The 26,088-nt window shown below is 38.0% G+C and overlaps 1 long non-coding RNA gene across 1 annotated transcript in view; it reads left to right on the plus strand.

Annotated features, from left to right (window-relative positions):
- The window catches only part of LOC110390334, a 43,921-nt gene extending 23,513 nt beyond the window's left edge, over window positions 1-20,408 (plus strand). Inside the window, exon 3 of the long non-coding RNA XR_002433706.1 lies at window positions 20,198-20,408. This is a non-coding gene — a long non-coding RNA (uncharacterized LOC110390334). The remainder of the gene's footprint in view (window positions 1-20,197) is intronic.

Here is a 26,088-nt window from a genome sequence, read left to right on the forward strand (position 1 = left end):
GCTTCCAGGCTCTGTAAGAACAAATCTCTCCATTCACATAGCATGCTTAGGAGATCAAGGACAGCAGGATCACTCCTGACCTCTGTCCACAGATGATGACTACCATGCTTTCCACTTTTCAAATCAAACAAAATTTTTCCCAACTTCTCATCATGAGAAACATTGCTTTGTGTTGTTAGGGAAATGATTCACTGAGTTTGCACTTTTCTTAAATAAATTAGTGTAATTTTTGTTTAACCCGACCCCTGACTTTACAGAGAACTCTACTGCTGTTAACTTTCACAGTTTTTACCCATAAACAGCACAATGTCTATCTGTAGCTAAAGCCAATCTTGTGACACCATCAGTCAGAAACAAGAATAATGGGAGAAAAAGTGATGCTGTGATCTGCAGGTAGTCTTATGACTTGGAAGACAAGCTGTGCTATTGCTGACAGAATGGCAATGCTTGGTGCAGTTCCATTAGTTGAGAATGGGAGCATATTCAATGGTCTATCTGTAGTCCACTGTATTTTACCACCGAATAAAGGAAGAAAGGTGTTACCAAGCAATTTTTTGAAACCGGATGGAAGTCTTTCTCTTTTTGATATTCTTTGAGGGGTTTGTGAATGTCATAGTGTTTTGCTAACATCAGTTTAAAAGCTGCAATGCCTAACTCATTTTTTGTAGCACAGCAGCACTGTCTGCCTGGAAAAATTATAATACGTATATATGTCACTCTGAATGTAATGTCTCCTATTTATTTCAATGGAAAATGCAACAGATACAAAGATCACAATAATGCTACTTGGTAGAGAAAATTCTCAGCTATAAAACACTATTTCTCAACATAGTCACCGCCATTAACTATGGATTTTCACCAGAGATGAACAAGAGCCTGCATGCTTATAGAAAATCCTGAACCAGCAGAGGTGACCCACTATTGCTGTCACCACTGCTGAAATGCACCACCCACCATCTCACTGTGCTCACATCCACTGTCGGGTCTCCATAAACATTCAGCAACTGTCACTGAATGTCAATGGGTGCCATCTTTTCTGCGTGGAGTTGTTCAATGACACACCTTTGCTTCATACACACATCCATGTCAGACACCATTCTGTCAGACTGCTCCCTCTGCTGCCATCTGTCACACAGGAACAAAATGTAAGGGGATACTGGCAGGAAGGTTCAGCCTCTACTGCTATATGACCAACATCCACCTCTGATGTTGTGGGCCAAAATAATTAAATAGGAGGCTTCACTTACAGAACAATCCTCATATATTTGGACAACAGTCTTCTGCTTTTTGTGTTCCAGACAATTACAAGAGAAAAGTAAACAAAAGCATAAGGTATTTAATATTCTCAGATTTAAAATTCATGCTACAATGTATGCCAGTCAACTGTGGTAATTGTTATTCAGCATTTATATCCACTGTCAAGGTTTTAAAAAAAAACCCAAAAACTATTGACTGTGGTAATGCTGTAATATGACTACAACATCTGTTCCTCTATAAGGGATGTCTTTTCTTAAGTTTTTACCTTGTTTTGACTGACAACACCTAAATCAAGGCTTTTAGTATCTCTGTGTGGATATGCCTAAAACAAATGGTCATGCCTATTAATAGTCAAAGAACAAACTCAGTTTTAAAAAATACAGAGAAAACTACTGTCCAAACCTCAGGAGTTGCTCAGATCATGTTTGGAAAAATTACAACAATGGTGTTTAATAAATTGAATTTCATATAAACAAGCCCTTGACACCACCGGCTGCTGAATCAGGATTATCACCATATGGGAAGCAGGCACAAGAACCATCAAAGCTTCCTCATCCCTCTGTCTTAACCTGTGGCAATTTCAATTTATAATTAAAAGTCATTAACATTCTCAAGTGAACAGTAATTTACTGTATGGAACAATTTAGATTCTCAAAGGTCATAAAGACTGTCCAGTTAAGCAAAAAAAAAAAAAAAAGGGTGGAGCAGCTTTTAAGTACATTGACTGTAAAATGAAATCCAAGACCTCTGTGAGTTGCCCATCTGCTGCAGGGCACAGAGAGAGATGGAAGCCTTGGCAGAGTGATGCAAAGTCCTGAGCACCATGTCAAGCTCTGCCAAAGCCAGCAGCAGAAACCACTGAGTGCTGAGGGGTACATCCAATGCCCCATCCTGCTCTGAGTCTGAGACATTTTGGATAGGCAGCCCTGATTCCCACTATGAAGGCTCGTGACTACGGTTTTCATTCAAATGACAAAACATGATGCATTTTGTTTGTAGACAGTGAGAAATAGCCTCTGTTCTTTTCCATGACAGCTGAGTACAGGCATCACCTGAGGAAACTGGCAAGCATGAACCAACTGCCCTTCAGTCTGAGGAGATTTAAACCTATCTCTCCCACATCCAGCTTCCTCTGTCTCTCCCTATCCATCTCTGCTGCATTCAGTAGCCACTGGTACATAATCTACCAGTCCAGTGGTTTATATATTTTGTTTCTCACTCTGCTCAATGGCACACCCCCAGTGGGAACCCTGGAAACTGCCCTTACACTGCATTTTGAATCCCACTTAGGCTTAGGCACCAGCCTGCCCTAGGAGGGAAGTTCTGCACAGTCACCAGAGCAGAACTGGAGTTCTTTAGGTAGGGCCAAGCAGTACAGAGAGGTGGTGTGTGGGCTCAGGTTGCACTGCTGTTGAGTATCCTGTGATCAGAGACAAACTGGGCTTGGTATTTTGATTATGTGATTCAAGACCACCAAAGTCATGGATTTGTAAATACTTAACTGAGTCTAGTCCCAAATTCACAGATCTTCTGGCAATAGAATCATGGGTAAATGATAGATTGAGTTCATCAAAAGATAATAGATATTTCCAAACAGTATTAAGAGTTTTAATAAATCCAAATCCTCCTAAATTGAATTTCTTAGACCATATAATCAAATCGAATTTTTAATTAATGACAAACAGATTGAGTTAAAACATCCCTTTAAGAGAGAATGCAACACTGTCACATGTCCTATCATATAGAATTCTCTTCTTCTAATAAGGAACAATTAAAAAGAAAAAGAAAAAAAAAACATATTCTTGCATTCCTTAGCAGTAAAGTAACAATATTTGCCAGTTCATCTTGTGGCAGACTGCAGTACATTTTTTCAACAAGCCCTATTCTGTCTTCCACCTTCCATGGGGCAAAATACAATGACATAGCAAAATGTCAAAACAGATTAGTCCCTCCTTTTTCTGACTGTTTTCATCTACAGATAATGAGCAAATTGAAGGACAGATGAAAGGATGTGAAGTTGCAGGAGATGAACAGTGAGGTCTTCTTATTTCATTCAGATGCTAACTTCCACAAATCTTATAATATTTGCATTTGTAGTGAACTCCTCTGTAGAATATGGCTTATTGAAGGTGAGAAGTTAAAATAGAAACAGATAATGGAAATATATAATGTAGAGGGTGTACTGTTCTTAATGCAAGGCTGAACTGGTAAGGGGGAGAGCAAAATGATCAATGACTACAAATTGTCCGCATGAAAAAATAAAAACCTTCAGAAATAATCTGTTTCTTTCACGGCCAAAGACAAGTGAGATATCTAAAGATACGTGCCAGACAGGTCTGGGCATGATTTCAGTGCTGATTAAGGAGGGAGCTGCACAGCTTCTCCTCCATTATACAATGATAGATTAAACAACATAGTTGTACTAGAGGGGGATTTAGTCCTATTAGACTTCTTCCTTCTATTCCATCAATCTCTTACTGCTATCAGCAGATTTACTTAGCACATATCTCAGTGATTTATTAAAGGTAATGACTGATGAAATGGCTTGACTTGCAGCCAATCTACATTACTGTTATTGTTAACGTTTTTACAGCCTGGCCTGTGTTGGAAGAGTATTTGTACATCATTATTAGAATAAAGATGAACTCACCAAGCCTGCTCAGGTCCTGTTTCTCACAAGAGTTTCCCTTAGAAAGGTCTTCCAATTTTGTTTTGCAGCTTTCAAATCTGTGTATATGTGAATGTGAATAGATAATTATACTGACCTTGCCAGGGCTTCTTCTCTCGTTTTTGCTTTTCCAGCATTATATCAAGTAATGAATGGCCATAGCGATCAGATTTTCAATTACCCCTCACATTACATGCTTACTTATATCACAGCAAATTAAGATAATTATGGAGGGAAACTCTAGCAGCAGCATGAACCTGGTATCTTTGGCTGGTAAAGCAGCCTATACTACTGTCTGATGTATGTTTTTTCACACTGAAGGACTGATTTGTTAACTTACATGAGCTTGAGACAGAGAAATAAGTTAATCACAAATTAATCTTTAACTAAGAGCTTCCAAGGGTCACCCCAAAATCTTGATATTAATGACTTGAATATAAAGCCCACTCTCATTAAGGTGAGAGCAAAAGGAAAAAGGTGATTAGTAACAGCCAGCATGGACTTCCCAAGGACAAATCATGGCTGACTAACCTGATAGCTGTAAGGTATCCTTTATTCTGTGGACAAGAGAAAAACAGTGGATGTCAGTTATCTGTAGTTTTAAAAGGCTTTTGGCAGGTTTTTCAATAAGATCCACGTAACCAGACTGGGAAGGTGTGGTCTTGTTCACTGGAATAGAGAGTATGTTTAAAACTGAACCATGAAACTCAACAAGTAGTTAACAAGTAGTTTCAAGGGTTTAAAGTTTAATTGGTGACTCAACACTTTTGAGTGGGGTTGCTTAGAAGCTACAGTAAGTGCAATACCATTTAAGATTTCTATAAAGCACTTGGTCCTCAACATAGAACACACCCTATTAAGGGTGCAGAGGACACCAAAACGCATGGCCTGGTCAGTGCAGAGGAGGACAGATCTGCCCTTCAGAGCAATCACAAATGCTACAGAAATGGGCAGATCAGAAATTCATGATGTCATTCAAGAGCAAATGCCAAGTCTTACCCTCAGGGATAGACCAGCCCCAGGTGACAACACAGTCTAGGGGACATCTGATTGGAAAGCAGCTTTGCCAAAAAGGATCTAGTTGAATCCTGACAGACAACAAGTTAAAGATGAGACAGCAGTTTGCAGTTGGAGTAATGAAGGTAAGCTGCATACTGAGCTTTATTAGCAGGGATCCAGCCAGCAGATCAAGAGAAGTGATTATTCCTCTTCGTGGAATGTCCTTAAGGTCACACCTGGTGTACCCTGTCCAGCTTTGATTTCTCCAGTATGTATTGACAGATAGGAACAAATGACAGAAAGTTCAGCAAAGGGCTACTGATAATTAGAGTCTGGAGCACTTTTAGGGAGATGCTGAAGGAGCTTAGTTTGCTTAGTTTAGCTCCCTTCTCTACAGAAGATCAAGGGAGGATCTCATTGCTACCTTCAGCTATATAAAAGGAAGTTTTTAAAGAAAAGTCATATTTGTCGCCAAAGTATACAGCAATGAGACAAAAGTCATAACTCTTATTATATGCATCTTTGAAAATGCCAACAAAATATAAGGAGAGAAAAAAATCATGGTCAGTATTCCCTTGCTAGGGAGCTTATGGGCTTTTAACCCTCAGAGGTATGCAGAACTTTACAGGAGATGGCCCTGGGCAGTTTGATCTGACTCTGAAGATAGATTTTAAAAGCATGTTGCACCAGACAGCCTCCAGAGGTCCCTTCCAACCTAAATTATTTTATGACGCTGTGACCATAAGTGAAAAGAATCTTTCCTTTTGTCTCCCTCAGAATTGGGCAAGTGTAATAAAAATCTAATTTTCAAAAAAAAGAAGTTTAAAATAGAAATTCTCAGTGAAACTGGGATCCGTTTGTTTTCTTGTACAGATTTGCATTCAGAATAGGCAACATACTGAATTTTGTTCTCAAATAGCAGTCACTGTGATCAAGCATATGATTAAAATGGCTGTGCACAGAATGCTACTCACTGGAGTTTTTTGAAATCCATGCATATTCATAACTCAGAAGCCCTCTTGGTGTAGGCAGCAACCGTTTTTTTTCCACAGGTCAAGCAGTATTTAAGCTCTGCTCCTATATTCCAGTGCCAATTTCAGAAAAATTATTACATATGCTTTCGTTCATAATACAGTAAATTGTCACTATTTTGCCAGTAAGGCCACACTGACAGCACAGATGGCAAAACACTCAAAAAAAAAAGCAGGCAGTGAAACTGAACAGATAGAACATTATTGACTTGTCAACCTCAATGTAAGACTGCAGCGCTGTAGTGGTTCTCAGAGAGTGTTAAGAGTTTATCCTCCATTGCTTCCTTTACTGAATATCCTAGTAGGAAATTGAATTTAGGTCTGAAATTCCTAAGCATCACCTGAGGCTCTCCAACCCTACTTATTCCACTGACTAGGAATATTTCCTAATCAAACGTTACCAGTTTTTCTGGAACATGAGTAAAGAACACTTGCTGGTGAGGCTGCACAAATCTGAAAAAAAAAAAATAAAAAGAATTTATATAGAAGTGGTGACTGTAAGAAGGAATGTGTGTTTGTCTACACATGAGAGGAAGAGACAATCTTGTTTAGCAGAACATTCATGCAAGAACAGAAAGAGAGCTGAATTTTGAACACAGTGACACGTAAAGGTAACAGTCTTAGTTGTTTCTGTCATCTGTCCAGTTCTGTTGATGTCCAAATGCCTCCTAGATAAATCTGTTCAAGGCCTCAAAGAGAAATGCTTCACTTTGAGAAGCCAGTTAAGTGAACATTAATTAAGTTCCATGTACTTAGTGGTGTGGACGGAAAGGCAGGCTTGGAAATGAACAGAATTACAATTCTAAGCATCTGGAGAGTGTTAAGTTTAAAACTAGGGTAACTGAGTTTGAAATGTTTTACTTTAGATGGCAATTCAGTCTAGGATTTTCAGGCCACAATGCTGTATGTAGGCATCTAATACTGCTTTAGTCCTGTTTGGGGTATCTATGTCTTCTTTGACACTGAATACTTTTAATGTCCAAGTTAATTTAGTAATGGAAAATGAATGGAAAAAGTGCCTAATAAGTATCATTTTAATTCATTGGAAAAAGAAATATTTAACATTCACATAGGAAATCCTTTGAATAACTTCTCTGGGAATTTAAAGAAGAATATACTTATAAAAGAGGTTGAGGGGAAGCTTGGCGTTTTCCGCAGGCAGAAAACCAGAAGCCTTGTTCAAACAAATGCCTTTGAGAAAGCAGCAGGCTGGTATCACTTCCAGATGAAAAGCTGAATACATAGCCTTATTAGGGTCTAACCATGTTTCAAGTTCCGTTCACAGTTCCATTCACAGTGATTGTGGATTAATCTGATTATCTAAAAGACTGCAATAACTATGCGCTTAAACAGACATTTATGTGTCTGTTAACATAATTATAATTGACTCTTTGTTCACTGATTATGAAATCATCCCAAACTAAGCTATGAAAATCATTTATATAACTCCTGATCTCTCCAGGATATGTGAAATTCCTGAACTCAGCATGGATTGAACAAAAACTTCGCATCATTTCCTTTTTCAGCTTTTCATGTATATATGTTTCTCATATGTTTTATACTCATATAAATAAGTGTAATTTCTATACCTTATTTGTGGCAAATTTGATAATGTGGTAGATCTTTTACAGTTTGTGTGGATAGTACCCTATGATGTCATTTAGACACGTACTGCAGTAAGCAGGACTTAAAGCACCACAAACTTTTAATGGATATTAGAAAAAAAATGTTATTGCTTCTTATATTCTGTAATATTTAGGTAGCTCCTAAACACAGTTTAGCTCCTTCTTCTGATGTTACTGATGAAGAATGACATCCAAGCTCAGTCAAGAAAGACAGCCTCCTTGGCCCTATTAGACATGACTTAATGGCCATGAACCATGACAAATTTTGCCCTCTCTATACTCAGGAGGAGAGATACTTCTTGTGTTGCTGACAGTACCATTCAGCAAGCCTCACACACTGCCAGAGGCTGCAGGGGGCTGAAGGACAGCTCACAATAAGAGAAACCCAGCAGCGTTTGCCTCAGCAGATCTCATGGGATCATCTGTTGCTACTGCCAAGTGTCCTGAATCCTCAGCAGCATCTGTGCCAGATTTACCACTAATCTTGTGATGTGAACCTGGTGTGAATGCCAAAGCCAAACTGCTCACCAGCCCCTTGTGACTCAGAAGCAATAACTCCTCTGAGCCAAGGTGCTCAATCGGCGCAGTAGGACAGCCACCTCCCAAGGAGCTGCTGCTTTGTGCCACCTCCAACCTTTGTCATCCACAGCCACTACTTCAGCACAATTCTCCCTCCCCAGATATCCTAAACAGTCACAGGACAAAAACATGAGGGAACAATTTGCAGTTCTACAGTCTGTCCATTATTTCAAAACTTCTCTTTCCTGCCATGATTTAGAGACACCAAGAAATGAAAGGAAGTTAAATGAAGCATCACTTGGATAAAAAGAGTAAACTGAACTTATACTGAGCTTGTAATTCTGCATGTTTTTTAAAAAATAGATGTAAAATCTGGTCATAATAGCAATGACTTATTTACATGGTATTTGCAAGTGAAAATTGAAATAGCCCATTTAAATTCAAAATGCCTAATTTTAATCTGAATTTTCTGTATATGATTATGTTACAGTTTACATATTCTTGAGGATTCCTTTTGTCCAGTTCCAGGAAAGTCCAGCAGTCATTCTTACTGCTTGCTCCAGCATGAAGTAGGGAAAGGGGCTGATTGCAGCCTTCCAGGAGGAGCCAGAAGGTCCTCTCCTCATTCTCCTTCAACACCTGGCATTGTGCCCCCCTCCACAAACATTTCTCTAGGAATGTCTTAAAACCACTCTGCTTTCAAACCTGGCCTGGGTGAGTATGGCCATTATACTCCTAATTCACCTGGGTTTATGACAGAGTTGATATTACTTGTCAGCACCATGCTGTGACAGCTGTGAAGGTTAATATGTTCTTCAGTCACTGCTGAAAACTGAGATTTTGGTTTTACTAGTGGTGGCTACTACTCACCTCAGCTCTACACGAATGGAATTGATATCTTCCTGTTCTGTAGAATGTGCAAAATCAAGTACTTTGTGTAGTTTGTATGGGCATGACACCTAAAATATATTTGTTGAAAGAGAATCCCTGTAAAGCAACCTCACAGTCCCCATCCTCAGGCTAGACCTGGAAGGACTTTGCAATCTACCAAATATGCTAATTTGTTAATATGTTTGTATGTGATGAAGATCCATTCTAAAGTATTGCTGGCTTAAAAAAATTGAAATCTAAACATTGTTAACTAATCACAGAAATGCATGCTAAAGAGGCTACTGATTTCAAAGAGAAACATTAATGCTTAAAGTAGACTATAATAGTATGTGGTTAGAAAGAACAGCTGAGGTTTGATTCCCTTAATTTCTTTGAACTAAAGGATGAAAAGGATATAATTCTGAAGTTCTGACTCTTGTAAAATGCTTCATAATGCTTCTGAGGCCATAAGCTGTAGCTGTGATCACACTGAAATACTTGTGTACCAGTCACCAAGGTAAGAAGGACAACAGTGTTCAAAGAAAGACCACGACTGATACAAAAAAAATGTGAACTCTATAAATTCTAGTGAGGAGATTTATTTAAAAAAAAAATGGCATCAATCCCCATACTTGGAAGTAAAAGGCCACTTCTAATTAGAAAGTTTAGGATGAAATTCCTGCGATGGTAGGGAATCACACTTCTGAGGCATCTGATAACAGATAATGTTAGAGACAGAGATGATAAATTAACTGTATCTCAGAGCAGACTGAGGATAGATATCCTTTGTTCCCAGTTTCAAAACAAAGGAGATGTCCACCAGCAGAAAGCATGGAAGATTTATTGTATGAGATCAAGGGCTTACTTTGCCTGGTGCTGCTTCAGCCAGAGGCCAACAGGAAAGTCTTTAAGAAAGGAAGGATGCAGCCTTTTTCTTGTAAGTGCTAGGATGTTCAGAGGGAAATAGTCACCCTTGCTAGGCATAGGCATCTAATTTACACTTCCAAGTTTGGAGGAATTCTCCCCATGATTCTGGAGCCCCAAGAGAGGCCTCCTCTGCTCATGGGTACCAGGTTGTACCTAAGTACAGCAGTGTTCTTACCATGAGATCATAGAATCACAGAAACATTTGCATTGGAAGGACCCTTAACAGTCACCTCGTCCAACTCCCCTGCAGTGAACAGGGACACCTGCAGCTAGATCAGGTTGGTCAGAGACCCATCCAGCCTGACCTTGAATGTCTTGAAGGCGTGGGGCATCCACCAACTCTCTGGGCAATGTTTACCTCACACTCAAAGTTTTGATATACTCCCTTAGGGATATTTATATGACAACACCCTGACTCTGACATGAAACCCCTGGGCACCATCATACACAGAAAATACCATGGATCTCTGCTAAAACCAAGGGTTACAAGATCACAGGTTTTACAGCTGAATCCATACGTACAGCCACTGTGCTCCAGTGTTTGAAAGAAGTAACATAAAAAAATGACATGCTGCCAAGCTAATTTTTTTTGACACTATGAAGAGCATTCAAACTGGTGGCACATGTTAGCAGAAAGCTTTCTTCTTAACAGGAAAGTTTGAGCAGAAATACCTAGTGCTGAGCACATTTTGATGTCTAAGTTAGTGTGGTTAAGAGCTTCTGATCTATTAGAAAGAATAAGCACTTTAGCAGTGCTAGAGAAAGCCATAAAGTAAGCTTCTTCTCATCACACTGTCACTATATTTGAACGGTATTATCCCTATGTGGGAAAAGTTGATGGTAAAAGCATTCAGATTTTGGCCAAATAATTAAATGGAAATTATGAATTATATTCATGCTACTCAGATATGTCTACCCTTTTCTTAAAGCAGAAAAAGGATTCCAAGTTTCTAATTTTTAGATCATTAATTTGAAGTCCTGTCCCAAGATGCTGTAGTACTTACAATTGTTATTTTATAAGGATAATCACTGAGATTTTGCTGGTTACTTAGTCTTGGAAATCGCTTCAAAACTTGATGACATGTACTTTGTTTTTATTTTATTTTTATTGAATTACGAAGATTTGCCAATGCCGACATTTTGCAGAGGTGTCACAGGTTCACTACAGTTTTCAAGAGCATCCAAATCTCATTTTAATTGTAGAAGAAAAAGGAATTGAGAAAACAGATCTTTTCCATTTAAAAAGGGGCGTTTCAGTATGCTTCCTTTCCAAGATGCCTGGATAGCCTCTTTTTAAATTCTACCCCAGAATGAAAACAAATTTTGAAACTGCAGCATTTTGTTATGTACTGGAACTGCCGCCCACTGGCCAACTCCGCTTTTTTATTGAATCCTCGTGTTCCATCTAATGAACACTTTGTACTGTGTGTTCCCAAGTCTGAGATGACAGAAAATCTGACAACTATTATGAATACATATATATTTCTTTATTGGCTGTTTTCTATGGGGTTCATAGGTGGGAGAAATCCTTCTGTGAACTGGATTTAAAAACTACAGATTTGAATTAATTAAAAAAAGAAAAAGAAACACAGAATACCAGAAGAAAATTGAAAAGGAAAATATTTCAGCAATCATACTGTTTAATTGCCATTTGATTGATGCACTGTTCCTTATATTTTTGTATAAAGGTATAAAAACACATATATAGACGATATGACTATACATATTATGGAAGTTTTTAAAACTTCTTTACTTCCCCCAGGACCCCTAAAAAATCTATTTTAAAGTCTAAATTTAAATAGGACTTCTTGTAGCACACATATAAGCTGCACATACAAATTGCCAGAATGTATCTCACCACTTAGGGTTTTGGTTTACAGCTCTGTTGTTTGGGGATAGTTTAATAAACAAGGATTGGGAAATCCTAATTACGTCTGTATGGCATTTATGAAGTCAGTAGTTCTACTTGTATAATGTTTGGCCTAATTATACAAATTTCATTTTCCCAAAGTATTACATTCATTTATATAACCACACCATTCATTTCCTGTTCCTGTATTCACTGCAGAAATAATGAAGCTCTTGGGACTTCTTACACTGGACTCTTTTTTGTGATTACCAAGTTAGTTATGTAGATTTTTCTGATCTATATTTGTATAAAATTAGAACTTACTTCGGTACCTGTATTACAATTTCTTGAAGATGTGACAATCACTGGTAATATCTTTTATCATACCAGCAAGAAAAATGTAAGTTTCTTTTCTTCTTAAGTTTATTTAGGCATTGAGATAAGCATGACTTTTGTAGAATCAAGAATGGTAAACAACGATGGTTTTAACAAACGAGGGTTAAGCAGAACATCCATAGAAAAAGTGATTGCACTATAATAATTTTTAACAGCATTATATAGAGAAACAAAGTAAATATCGAAAAGGTAATGTTTAAGAAAGCATTTTAAAATTCAACAGGTTACTTTCTACGTAAAGTATTAACTATATTAATTCTGACAAACTGCAAATTTACTATTCTAGAACACTGTAAATTTTTATGAGAAAATGTGTAAAACTAAATGCTTAAAAAGTCCAATTGAATGAAACATGCAGTTGTGTTTTTATCCCATTTCTTCCATTTTCCGAAGGTACTTAATATATGCTTAGAGGTGAAATTATAAGCACATACTCTAGTGTATCAGCATCAATACACCTGTGCTTTCCAGGGTGCAAAATTTCTGTAAGCAGAACAATGTAACACTTAAATAATTTTTTTCACACCTACTCAAATAATTCATTCCCATTCTTCCCAAATAAAATAACGTGCCTTATCAAATCATATTTGTCATCCAGGAAGCAGAAGTGCTGGACTTATTTGAATAAACACAGGTCTCCCATTTCCCTAATTATTAACTAATATTGTGCTCCCTCCAACATTACAAATTCATTTCTGAAATCATAATTAAATGAGTAATAAATGTAATGTTTTGTACTTTGTAAAGGAAATTACTAGGCAATTTCATACACTTGATGCCATTCTGGTCTATAAACTTCGTATGATCTCATGCTTCCTGATGCTGGCATCAAACCATTCTTCACAGCAGTGGTTGTGAACAAAGGGTGAAACGCTGCAGGCTAAAAAGTGTTTGAGAAGTTTTGTTGACCAATGTTACAGCCAAAAATTGTTCAAAATATCTTAAAATATCTTTTCTCTCTGAAAAATAGGGAGATATTCACAGAAACAAGTTCCTTCTGAAACTGAAGAATCACCAATACCAAGAATATCTGACTCAGAACACTCAAAACAAATTGTTGCTGAAGAGCTTTTTGCATTTTTCATTAGTTGATGAACACTGAGGAGCATGATCACAGCTGTTCTTCCCCCTTTTATGAGCTGTCGTAGAAACTGATGCATAATAAAAATCATTGTACATAAACACAACTTGGGCATCATTAAGCAGCTATTGTGGATAGCTTCTATTCTAATGATGAGTGCAAGTACTGTTGTGCATAAAACATAAAATGTTTTTTCTTGGTTGTATTATTATATGAAGAATTAAAATTGATGATCATTACTGATGGACAGATTTCACTTTTATTTCCTTTATATGGTTTGCTGAAAAAAAAAAAAAGGAAATGCCAAGGTGGGATAGAGATCTTCTTAAAATCACATTATAGACACGAGAGACTTAGAAAAGATCGAGATTTTCAAGCTGTATTAATATCTATTTCTCAAACTAAAGAGAAATACAGGGTATTCTGAGACTCTGGGGGACTTTAATGTTGACATTAAATGGTTTGGACCTTCAGTCAGTGACTATATCTTTACAGTTTCTGTAGGAAGTATTGCGAGTTCTAATTCAGATAACTCAGTCTCAGATACTACTGTTCATAAAGTGAATAATTTGCACATACAGTTACTATTTTAAGGTATTTCTATGTGTTCATGCGAGTAAATTAGAAGTTTTGTAAGATGACAGTGAGGCAAAGATGGAGAATAAAGCAAAATAGTGTAGTAAGATATAACTTGAGTAATACTCTCATCCAAGCAGTTATATTTTGTAACTCGGGGTCCATATATCTTAAGTGGAACATGTGATGGAGGTGCCACACATCCAGTTTGCCTCCACCCCTTTGCAGATAGTACTGAAGGTCTAGTGGGAACTCTAGCCTGTTTCCTACACATCATGCCTATATTCTGAGAACTCTCTTTATCCAGGACAGCATCAGCAGCTGGATTGTCACGTCAGCTCCCAGAGGTTAAAGCTACTCCCTGGGATATTTGTGGAAAGGAGAAGCAATTTGCTTGAGCCAGGCACATCATGAAGCTGTACAGTTTAGGAGTACAGAGAGCAAGTGGTCGAAGATAATGGTGTAACTGAAACCTCTTCTCTACATGACTAATCTTGTCATCACATCAGCCCATGAAAAATGCTAATAGGACACCTAGTGCTATTAAGAACTGAGCTCTGAGATTTTATTTTCCCAAACTACTGACATAGATGAAAAGAGGAAATGGATTATCTGACCAAATGTACCAAACAAAAAAACTGAATCTGCAGGAAGTCTCCATATGATACAAGTGTGTAACTCATTCATCCAGGCCTTCAGTCAGTCACTGTCAGCAGTTACTCTACATGTTGTGTATGAAGAAATGAAATATCCTAACAAAGAACGGGTACAGCTATTCCACTTCAAATCAAATGTTTGCATGAAGTCAGCTTAGGTTTCTCTACATATGTAGTATAGATGCATCCAAAGAGACTGAGAACCTATAAGTTTAATTTGCAAACATCTCTTGGGATGGAGTGGGTGTTGCTTGGATATTCTCTGTAGTCAACTGAAAGAAAGAGACACTTCCAGCCCATGAGTCACTTGACCTATTTCAGATTGCCTATTTTTGTATGAAATTAATTGTTCCCAGGAAGTGCCCAGTTTCCCTCTGAGTAAAGAATCTAAACAATAGCTTTAGAGGTTTTCTTCCATCTTTTCTATATCCAGCATAGGATAAATGAATGCTACCTTCTGCATCTTTCCAGCATTTGCTGATTTCTTTTGAAACATTCAAGACTTGGGTCTCAAAGAGACATGATGGGAAGATGAAAAGGATGAATTGTAAGGAGTGCTCTGACCATCCAGAATAGTTTTATTTTATTTCCATTTATACTATATCATCAAAGGTAGTCTTCTGTTCTCAGTAGAAAGCAAATGTCCCTCATGAGTGAAAGGGAAACTGAATCTGCCAAAAAGCCATGCCAGAAACTGAAAGCCAATAAATACAGGTTACTGGAAGATGCTGGTGTATGACCCTAGGATCAAAACAGCTAGTAAGGTTGTCCTATTGCCTTATGTCCAAAGTTATGCAAGTGTTTAATTCCTCTGTATTTTTGTCTGTCTGTAGGCTCATGTTTCATGACTCCTTTGGAAGTGAGTACACAGCACCATGATCTGTCAGCAAGGTCTTACAGCTCAGACTCAGCAAATGCAACCGTACAGTAACCAGCAACTGTACACTAACCAGCCTTCAGCAAGCACTGAGTCATTCAACCTAAAGCTCTGGTCTCTGCTGGCTGAAAGTATCATGGCACCTCAAAGCTTTACTTCAGGTCTTTTGTGACCTGTTTTGAGAAATCTGCTGAGATTTTCAAAGTTGTTAAACAGTATAAAACCACATCATTTTCATACAGTTTCAGGTTTCATTGCTATCCTTCCAGGCAACTCCCTGAGTAAGATGTAGGCAAGCATTTCTTGTCCTTGATTTCCCATATGGTTGATTCATTATTCTACCTCCTGCAGTCAACTCTTTATTTCTTAATGTATTTTCCTGTCATATTATGTTTATGGTTGTCACATTGGTTCCAAGAGATGTCTGCTATTAACACGAAAAGTACTGAAATAGTAGCATTCCAATTCTCAGGGTAACTGATGATGTTTTTAGGAATGATCAGCGTATCACATGTATACAACTTACTTTATTTTGTCCACAGTGATACACATACACGTAGATTGCTTCAAAAGGAATGCTGCCTATTTATTTCAGTGGAAACAACAACAGATACAGAGATCATAATAACACTACCTGATAGAGCAAATTCTCAGCTACAAAGCACTATTTCTCAACATAGCCACTACCATTAGTTACGCATTTTTGCCAGCGATGAACAATTCAGTGAAACATCTTTGCTTCATGTGCACTTCCTTGTCAAGTGCCATTTTATCAGACTGTCCCTCTGCTGTCATCTGTCACACAGCAACAAAATGTGATGTAAAATTGGTGGGAAGGTTCAACCTCTACTGCCATATCACCAACATCCACCTCTGACATTGTGGGCCAACATAAGGAGGCATTACTTTAAGAGCAGATCTCATGTATTTTCATCTGTAAAAATACCTGAAATTTGTTTATATGTGAATGGCTACGTGTTCTCCTGTATACTTTCAGCACAGCTACAACAGAATGTATATGGTTACTTGCACTTCACTTCTTCCTGCTGAGACATGTGCAGTCACAGTACTAACAGCTGCATGACACTACATTCCTTCCAGTGCTCACAATCAGAGAGAACTGGTCAGCAGAGGAGGCCTCTCACATCACACTGATTCCCCTCCTTACCACCAACATCATCACTTTTCCTGCCAAAGAGCGTTACCTTTGCTTTCAGCTGATTTGGACTTGGTGTAATGATAAAACTTTAGAGCCACAGCTGTGAACAGAGACTCTCACATGCCAGACACTGCATTAAACAGATAAAAAAGATGCCCACCTAAAAAGATTTATAGTATCCTTGTTCCTGGCATGATGGCTTCTCTCAGAGGGAAAATAAAATTAGAATGAGCAGCTGTCATTTCTGTGAACAGATCATGGGAATGGAAAGTACGAGAAATGTGTCCAATTATTTTGTAAGTTTTAGTTGGCCTCTTTATGTAGAATAACACTGTTAGAAATGTTTAAGGAACAGATAATCAGCTCTCTATCTGAGGTCTGTTAGACCAGTCATGTGGATTATTAGTGTTAACTCAAGAGGAAGGAAGGTTTTGAAATTCATCCCTGTGCTTCTCCATAAGTAACTGATAATTTCAGTCCCTGAAAAAAAAAAAAAAAGAAAGCATTCATTGCTCAGGACCTCCTCACAATGGGAGAAGTCACATTCCAAAAAAAGTAACTAATAAATCATGTTGTGAAGTAGAGCAATGATGTTAACATACAGGAATAAATGTGACATTTGACAAAATTCATGCTTTTATGCAAATTATTTGTAGCCATTACTGCACAGATTTTTCTTCTTTGAAGAGTCTTTAGGAATTTCCTGTAATGAACACACTTCCTTGATTAAGAACCCTTTATGGTTCAACCTCACTCTCACCTACTTCCTTGACAGCAGGGCCAAAATCTGTTCCCTTCCAGATAGAAGACTTGATTCCCATACCACCACTTTTATTTTTTTTAATAAATATGGATTTTTAAATCACTTACTAATGCTTGGCATCACAGACAAAATTCTCTAAATCTCATTTAGCTGGGAGCTTTTACTGGAAGGAGATGCCCACTGGGAAATCCAATAATGGATCGTATTATTTTCAATTAGCCACTATTTTCTTCATTTCTTATCTTCTCCATGTGCTTGCTAAATCCACTTAGAACTGTTAACAGTACATTTTAAACTATATCATTCAAAGAAAATAGTTCCAGACTCTAACATAGTCAGTAGTTTAATGGTGACAAAACACGATTGTGGGGAAAATGCACTTTTGCAGAGTGTCAGTCAATAACTCAATATAGTGTATGCTCCTTTTCAAGAAAAAGTGTAACACAGATGCTTCTCTTTATGTCCAATTTACCATTAGGTAAATTGTGTGCTATGATTGGTGGTAGGAAAATGCCTCCAACACAAGACAGCTGACGCATTGCTAGTTGGTGTTATAGAGTTACAGAATCTTAATGGATAAGAAAAGAGATGTTACTCCAGGGTGCTGTTGAAGTTTAAGGTATCTATAGGCTGAGGAAGTAGCATTCTTACTAATGGATATTCCTCCTTTCTGTTAGAAGCTAATTAAAAGTGGCAGTGTTATAAATGACGTGTAAACCAGAATGAGAACTGGTAACCTGTAACAGAATAATCCTTTGCATATGGTTGCCTTAGCAAATGCCTCTTTGTTCACTCCCCCTCTTCTTGTGAACCTCAGGCTCTTATGTAAGCCTGACAAATGTTCCCTTTTTCCACACTCTCCTCATTCTCTTGTCATTGACAAATGGAAATGCTTCAAATCACTGGCCAAATTGTGTAAAACAAACTTGTTAGTGTTTTCATTAAATTGTCCCAGTTCTGGATTCTGCTGAACATACAGGAAGGATTCAAATATTAGCATGAAATGTTGCATTACACACAACTCCCAGCAAAACCAGAGCAGGACTCCCAGGGGCGTCATATTCCTCCTGATGGACTCTGCAGATTGTGCAGCTCAGCCTGCAGCTGAGGCTTGTGGGGAACCAGAATACACTCCTACATAAATTACTCCAATGAACCATTAGTGTTTGCTAAAAACTGTCATTTTGCTGCCAAATTTCAGGCAAATAGGCAGAGACATTTTCCTTTTTGTGGGTATATTTGCATTGGTATCAGTTTCAAAAAATATGAAAGCTTGAATTTTTTTGTGGTTAAGGTGCCATGAAGGGGTTTGGTACCAAATATTTCAGTCTGGACTTGAAACTCTGTATGCTTTCTGTATATGGGTGGGAAACTGTATTTCAAGTATTAAAGAAATTATCTGCAATTAAATTAAACAGGCAATGAGAGGATTTCGGCAATGCCATGTCAGGAATTTGTTTTTGCCTCAAACACAACCAATAAATTGCATGAGTAGAGTGGAAATAGCCATTTGTTGGAAATAAATATGAAGAGTTGATCATAAAGGAAAAGAAAAACCCTCAAGAAGCCTAAAGAGAGGCCTGAGAGAAAAGCCAGAATATACACCAGGCAGATTTTTCAGGAATAGTATTTGTTCTAAAAGGGATGAGAGGATTCACAGTACACCAATGATTTGGAAAAGGCTCAGCAGTACAGAACAGGTCATAAACTTTCAGGCAATGCAAAACCTGCCAAACCTGCAATGTTTTCTGCAGGCAAAGAAATCTTCTGCTGAAGCAAGTAACGTTCATTCTGAAAAAAAAAAAAAAAAAAAAAAAAAAAAAAAAAAAAAAGAGAGTGACTGGTGCTTTACTCAGCTATGAACTTCCTGAGTCGGAAGACTATTACCTGGAATTAGTATGTTGGGTTTTTTCACCTTAGCTGCCTACTGTTAAATTTTTGAAGTATCATGTGCTATGTACACTGCAGGACACAAAACACTAAATAAGAATAGTGTTTTTCTGGTGTGCTGGTTTCTAAATGCCTTTATCCTTTTTTTCTCATGTGAACTGCCCTCTGACCTCAAGCCTGATGGCCTAATGGTGAATCATTACTCTTTGATTATGGCTTTGTAATTATAGGGAATGACATAAGCTCATTGTGATCCAGACTTGGAAATTATTCAAAGAAGTTTTATTCTTTTTACTTATTCTTTTTATAGCTGCACTGATCTATTTTTTAACTGTATTAAGGCACTCCGAGGCTTGCATTACTGAGCCATTATAACTCTACTCAAGTGCCTGACGCTGCACTGCTGCTTGGAAAAAAAGAAAAATTTTGTGCAGACCCAGAAAGTATTCCTGGGTTTCTCTCTCTGTAAATCCCACAAATTTTCCAGAGTGCCTTTCAGAGTGGGAATTTCATTCCCACTTTGAATTCCATTCATTTTCAATACAGAATAACATTTTTTTCCTAAAGTTTGGTCCAGGAAAGAAATAGAAGTGATCTAGTTCTTAACAAATTGCTCTTTAATGAAAAATCTGAGTGCACTATTGCCATATATATGAGATCATTTTACACAGCTCTGCTATGTAGTATGTTTTAGGGTGTTTTGTCCATCAGAGATAGATGAAGAGCAGCAGTAAATTTTTCTCACTTGGCTGAGCTGAGAGAATCCAGAGTCTTAAAATTAAACAGATTGTGAAAGTAGGGGGAGAAAAATAGAAGGGAGAGGAACAATAATGAAAATCTACACCTAAAAGCATGCAGCGCGTTTGAGACCAAGTTCTCATTAACACTAAAATACATATGCATTCATATCCTAATGTTTGTTTCAACTCATACTAGGGAATTGTTACAGCTTTTATGTTGGTTTGCATTTTAGAAATCTAAAAATCGTATGAAGGTGTCTGTGTGCTTTCAGAAACATTTGTATTTCTGTATTTTATTTTTTTTTTACATGCAGACTTACCAGTACCTAACATTGGCAAGATCAGAAATACTTCAAGTGCAAGGAAACACGGAAAATCAACAAAGAAAACAAGTCCTAGGTAACAGCCAAGCAAAGCTATTGATTAGATAAACATCAGTGAACCCAAAAGCTTCCTGCTGTGTGTGTGTGACATGGCTCCCTATCCCTACCCACTGTGCCAAGACAGAAGCACATAAAGGCACAATTTATGGCTCTCTTTCCAGATTTGGATTTGGTAGATGTAAGTAGTAAGATAGCACAAGCAGATGTGCAGTAGGAAGAATTTATTTTTAAGACGAATAACTCACTAAAGCAGCATATATGTTTGGATTGGATTATCTGTATCTAGGTGTGGGTGATGGGAGAACACTGTGAACTTCCAATTACCACGCTAGCTTGCCAGTATCTAAATGAAGAGTGATATTTATTATATGCATAGTGAATTAAGGTACTGGATGAAATCACACTCACCTGTGATTGTTTCTCTCATCAGACAGTAGCTGGGTAACAGCAGGCCAACAACAAGCATGGAAAATCCCAGGTTTACATAGCAAGTCACTTTGATTTGTTTTATGTTTTATCTGTTACAGATTTGTTATGAGATTAATCAGTTGCTCTCTTCGCTAATACACTGTAGCACCGTGGATCAGTCTTATCTCCCGAAAGCCTCTTAAATATGTATATATGTAAAGCTGCAATTCTTTCTGGCTCATGGTCTTGAAAACTTGACTTTCTGTGTCTGAAGCACAAGGCCCCCATTTATCAGGAAGAGCAGTGAACATGCTTTTCCAGCAGCACTGTTCCCGACCATTTTGCAGTGTGTGGCAGAATGGCATTGCTACAGTGCCTCTGTGCTTATGGGACTCTGCAGGCAGCTGGGAGCCCCTGACCGCAGCAAGGAGGGGTTAATACTTTGCAGTTATTTTGAAGTTAAATCCTATATGGGAAAGGGAAGTCGTCGTGTGTAAGGACACTACATCCCAACTGAGGCCAGAAATGTAGTGAGGTTATAGCTCTATCTGTCTGATTCAGAAGTAAAATCCTGAGTGGACACAAGCCCTTCAAAGTGCTATTTTGATCCAGACGTGGCTATGCACAGAAATGTTGCCACAGACAACCAGATTTCAGCAAGCTACCATTGCTGGCTGAGCTGCAGTAACTGTATTTGCTCCCTGGAACAGGTAAAGGGGAAGTGATGAAAATTAGTTCACTGTCATGATCAATATACATTTCTGTGCCCTGCTGCTGGCAAGAATAACGCACATGGACAAAGCCATAACTCAGCTGATGTGCAGGAATATAAGTGCAAGCCCTTTCTACAAACCAAGCTGTTATTAAGACTCATGTTATAACAGAAAATACATGACTGGATCATGCTGGTCCTAATCCTATCCCTGCTAGATGTGAAATACTCATCAGCATGATGGAAATAGGTTAAGGTGCCTAGCTTTCAACAAAGCGCTTACCAATTTCATTGACGCCAAGTGGAGATGAATATTCAGAACCTTCAAGAGAGAGCTGGCTGGTTTTGAGAGATGCTATAGTTATCCAGGAGGATATTACTAATTAAAATCTTACGGCAAATGCATGGCAACACGGTGGACTGATATATTACACTTTTATTTGCTGCATCTGGAATTAGTAACATAGAGTAAACGTTTTTAATTTTAAAATGATACTTAGTTAAGCACAGGGGGGAAAGGTCAAATGATCATACAACACAAATATGAGCAGCCCTTTGACTGTGTGCTTTCTTGTGTGCAAATAATGGAAACAAACATTGTTTCATACCAACTGCACTTGGAAGTGGCTGCCCTTGGGAATACAGTTATACTTTTAACAGCTCTGTTAGCAGATGTAACTTTCTGAAATGCAGCCACTGATAAAAAATGGAGAACAACAAACATCTGTGTTTCATTATGATTTGCACAAAAATGGGATTTTTTTAGATCTCTCACAGCATTTCGTCTTTGTAGCCAATGGAGTATAGCAAAATTAGCACTGTTTTGAACAAAGCTCTTTATATATGAAATGGAAACAAGGAATGAAGGAAAAAAACTGGCAATTTACATAAGCACAGTAATGCATCCTCTGAAAGGACTATCTACCCATACAGTTAAAAATAACTTAATATTTACACTCAATAACTCTACAAACAAACTATAATGGCATTTTAGCAGTAAATCTTTCATCTGTACAGTTCATCCCTTTCCATTATCTCACTGGCAACAGGGTTGTCTGGAATACTGAGCTTCTGACCCATGAACAGTGAGGCTCAACATTAATTTGCAAATCCTTATATTTAAATGAGTCACTCTAATTGGTAAAATGAAGATTGAAAATCAAAATTGCTCCTGTCTTGCTAACATGGCATGCTTGTATACAGTAATAGAGACAGAGGAGGATTTTCCATTCATTCAGTGCCCTGTAATTTCCATTAATTCATTACTTTTTAATGTTTTTTACATACAGTCAGGAAAGCAAGAAAGAGGTGAGATGGAGTTGGAGGAAGCATGCATGCCCAACTCCATACACACCAAGAAAGGAAACACTAATTTTGGAAGCAGATGTCATTCCTCATTGACGAGTGCCATCTTTAATGTCCTCTCAAGTTTTGGAATTTCTGACACTTTACAATTATTTGATGATTACAGGAACACTTTTATTTCAAGCCATTTTTAAACTGCCTTTCCCTTTCCATCTTACTTGATTCTTCTTCTGCAGTTTCCTACATCATGCGGGCTCTCCTACCAGCCAAGGAATGAACATGACTTCATCTCAGACCCATCATCAAAATTCCCGAGTCATCCCCCGAGTCATCCCACTGGGTGGGTGCAGGGCAGCTCCAAGCTGTTCCTCTCCCAGGTGGCAGCAAGCTGCCATTAGCTTCTCCTAGAGGCTGACAAGATATCATTTTCTACAGGAGGGGCATGTGTCTCCTGACTGCAACATCATTTTTGAATCAGTTCTAAATATATTAACATTTTCTTGTTGAAAAACAATTGTAATTTTCCTGTTAAAAAATTGCACAAAAAGCAGGACCCTCCAAACTTGATGGGGAAAGTATGGATTTCTGAAGAATCTGGACTGGTTCCTAAGCTCCTGCTAATATTTTTTTCCAGAGACATCTGCTTCTATTTGCGCACTTCTTCAGATACTAAAGATAAAATTAGGATATGGAGATTTTGGTGTTAAAATCATAAGCGCAGATGTGATGAAACTGCCACAGCCCTTTTAATGGTCTTGCTTCAGAAGAGAGACTTTTGGAGTAACTGAAAGAGATCAGTTCCTGCTGTGAGCAAAATTTTGAGGTTTTGAATTTTCAATAAATCAGAAAAGAGTGCCAGCTGCAGGATTATGCTGCTAAGTTTCTTAGCAGATCTCCTGAAGTTGTCACAGCAATTATTTTCAAGGTGCTTTCCAAACATGCCACTTTAGGAATCTGTTTATGTGGATTAATTTCTGGGAAGTTCTTGCATAAATTCCAGGTACAAACAGTAAAAACTGTTAAAAAAAAAAAAACAAACTGTTTAAAAAAAAGGCCCTAACATGTGCTGAAGTAAGCACTTCACTAGCTTTTCATACTTCAAAAGAAAGAAAGAAAGAAAGAAAGAAAGAAAGAAAGAAAGAAAGAAAGAAAGAAAGAAAGAAAGAAAGAAACAAAGAAAGAAAAAGAAAGAGAGAGAGAAAGAAAGAAAGAAACAAAGAAAGAAAAAGAAAGAGAGAGAGAAAGAAAGAAAGAAGAAAGAAAAGAAAACCAGCAAGCAGATCACAGATTTTTGCACCATACTGTCCACTATTCCAGGGCTTGTTCAAACCTCATATATGATCTTAAAATATTACATAAAAACACAGTTTCTGAAGTCATGGTGCATCAGTTTGCAATTCTAGTTGAGCATGGAAACCACTGTGGGGCAGGCAAGCTGCAACTTTGTACCTGAAACATGGTGGGATCGCTCTTATGATTGGAGTGCTGCAATGGATGGCTATAAGCTCTTCAGAAAGGATAGGCAAGGAAGGAGGGGTGGTGGCGTGGCTCTCTGTGTTTAGAGCATGTTTTGACGTTGTAGAGCTCAGGGCTGGGAATGATAAGGTTGAGTCTGAATGGGTAAGGATCAAGAGGAGGACCAACATGGCTGACATCTTGGTGGGAGTCTGTTATAGATCACCTAACCAGGATGCTAAGGCATTCTGCAAGCAGCTGGCAGTAGTCACGTGATCAGCAGCCCTTGTTCTCCTGTAGAGCTCCATCAGTTTCAGAATTTCCACACATTCCCACAAAATTTTTAAATTTATTCTGATGGAATCACTGAAATTGAAAACAAAAATTAAAAGCACTCTGATGAAAAACGCACCAATTTTTCTTTTTTTTCAAACTCAAATTTTTTTCAAACTTTTGCTTCCTCTTTTAAAATGAAACGTCTTTAATATGAAAGTCCATGAACAAACGAGTGGTAAAATAGCATGTACTGATTACCTCCAAAAATTATCCCAGTTCAATGGGGAAATTTATTCATATTATAGCATCTTACTTACCTCCTCTGAATAAGAGAATACCCTAGGGAAGAAGTTTGCCAACATGTTCATTATATGAAAAATGTACTTTAAAAGAAAAATCTTACAAAATATTTTTCCTTTATTCTCACACAGTGTGTGACCCAAAGATCTTGCTCTTATGATACATGTATTGATGGAAGATTAGGAAGAAGGAGAAGAAACTAGACAATCATGAGATTGGAAACCTGACCTTGAATGAGACCATAGCCTGCAGTCACTACATCTCTTGAATATAAGACAGGATTCACAGACCATCTTAAAGTTTGTAGTATAGCACATACTAAATATAGTCAAGCTATGTAAAGTGGAGCAGTGAGGTTCTTTGGCACTTTTTCAGCAGCTGTGCAGAGGAAAAGCTAGTTATATTCAGTTCAGCATAATGTGACTCATTTATGGCTGAAAAATCCACTAAATACAGAGAAGATCCTGCAGAAACCTTTAAGGATTGAAAATGTTACTGGAAGCATCAAAGTATCTGCCTTGCATGAGAGATTTCTGAAAAGATGTAGAGAGTAACCAAAACTTCTCCTCATGCACTGACTCTGGTTTTCAAGGTTGAATCTTCTCTTAAGAGGTGTGTATTTAAATGCACTCTGCTGAGCAATGGTTCTGCTGAGCAGAGGTGCTGTTTTGCCAGTAAAATAGTGAAGGTGGAGGCAAAGTCTAGGTGAACAATGTGAGCTGGGTTGCATTTACAACAATAACTCTGTGCCTAAAAAGGCTCCCCTTACTCTCCCATGTGTTGATGCAGTATCATCTTGCTGATGAGCATTTCAACATGCTGTAACCAGACCCTCACTCCTGCCCTGTGCAGAACTGCAGAGCAGCTACGACCTTTCTTCTGAACCAGAGCCTGTTTGAGGGCACTTCTCCTTACCTTCTTGAAGGTGAGCAGCTTACTCAGTGTACTCTTCACTGAGCTCCTCCAGTAAAGGCTCAGGACAGGAATATGAGCCCAAAAATGCTGTGCCTCATTATTAAAAAGTAAAAAAAAATAAATAGAATTGTGTACATTCACAAAATTTTTGTATAAGGTTGAGTGGAATAGATGATGTATTTCCTAGGACAATATTGATCTTCCTCCATGTTCACAGAAGACAAAACTACCAGATATGTCAGGGCCATAAAAGAAGGTTTTAGTCCCCCTGCAAGTGATAACGTCAGTCAGTCAAGACAAGGGTAGCTGTGAGAATCACAGGAGTATAGAAAAGCTTGGGTTGGAAGGGACTTTAACAATCACCTTGCTCCACTCCTGTTCCATGGGCAGGGTTACCAGTAACTAGATTGGGAATGAAGCCAGGTTGCCCAGGGCCCCATTCAACCTGGAT

The sequence above is a fragment of the Numida meleagris genome, chromosome Z (genome assembly GCF_002078875.1).
Source record: "Numida meleagris isolate 19003 breed g44 Domestic line chromosome Z, NumMel1.0, whole genome shotgun sequence".
Lineage (NCBI taxonomy): Eukaryota > Metazoa > Chordata > Aves > Galliformes > Numididae > Numida > Numida meleagris.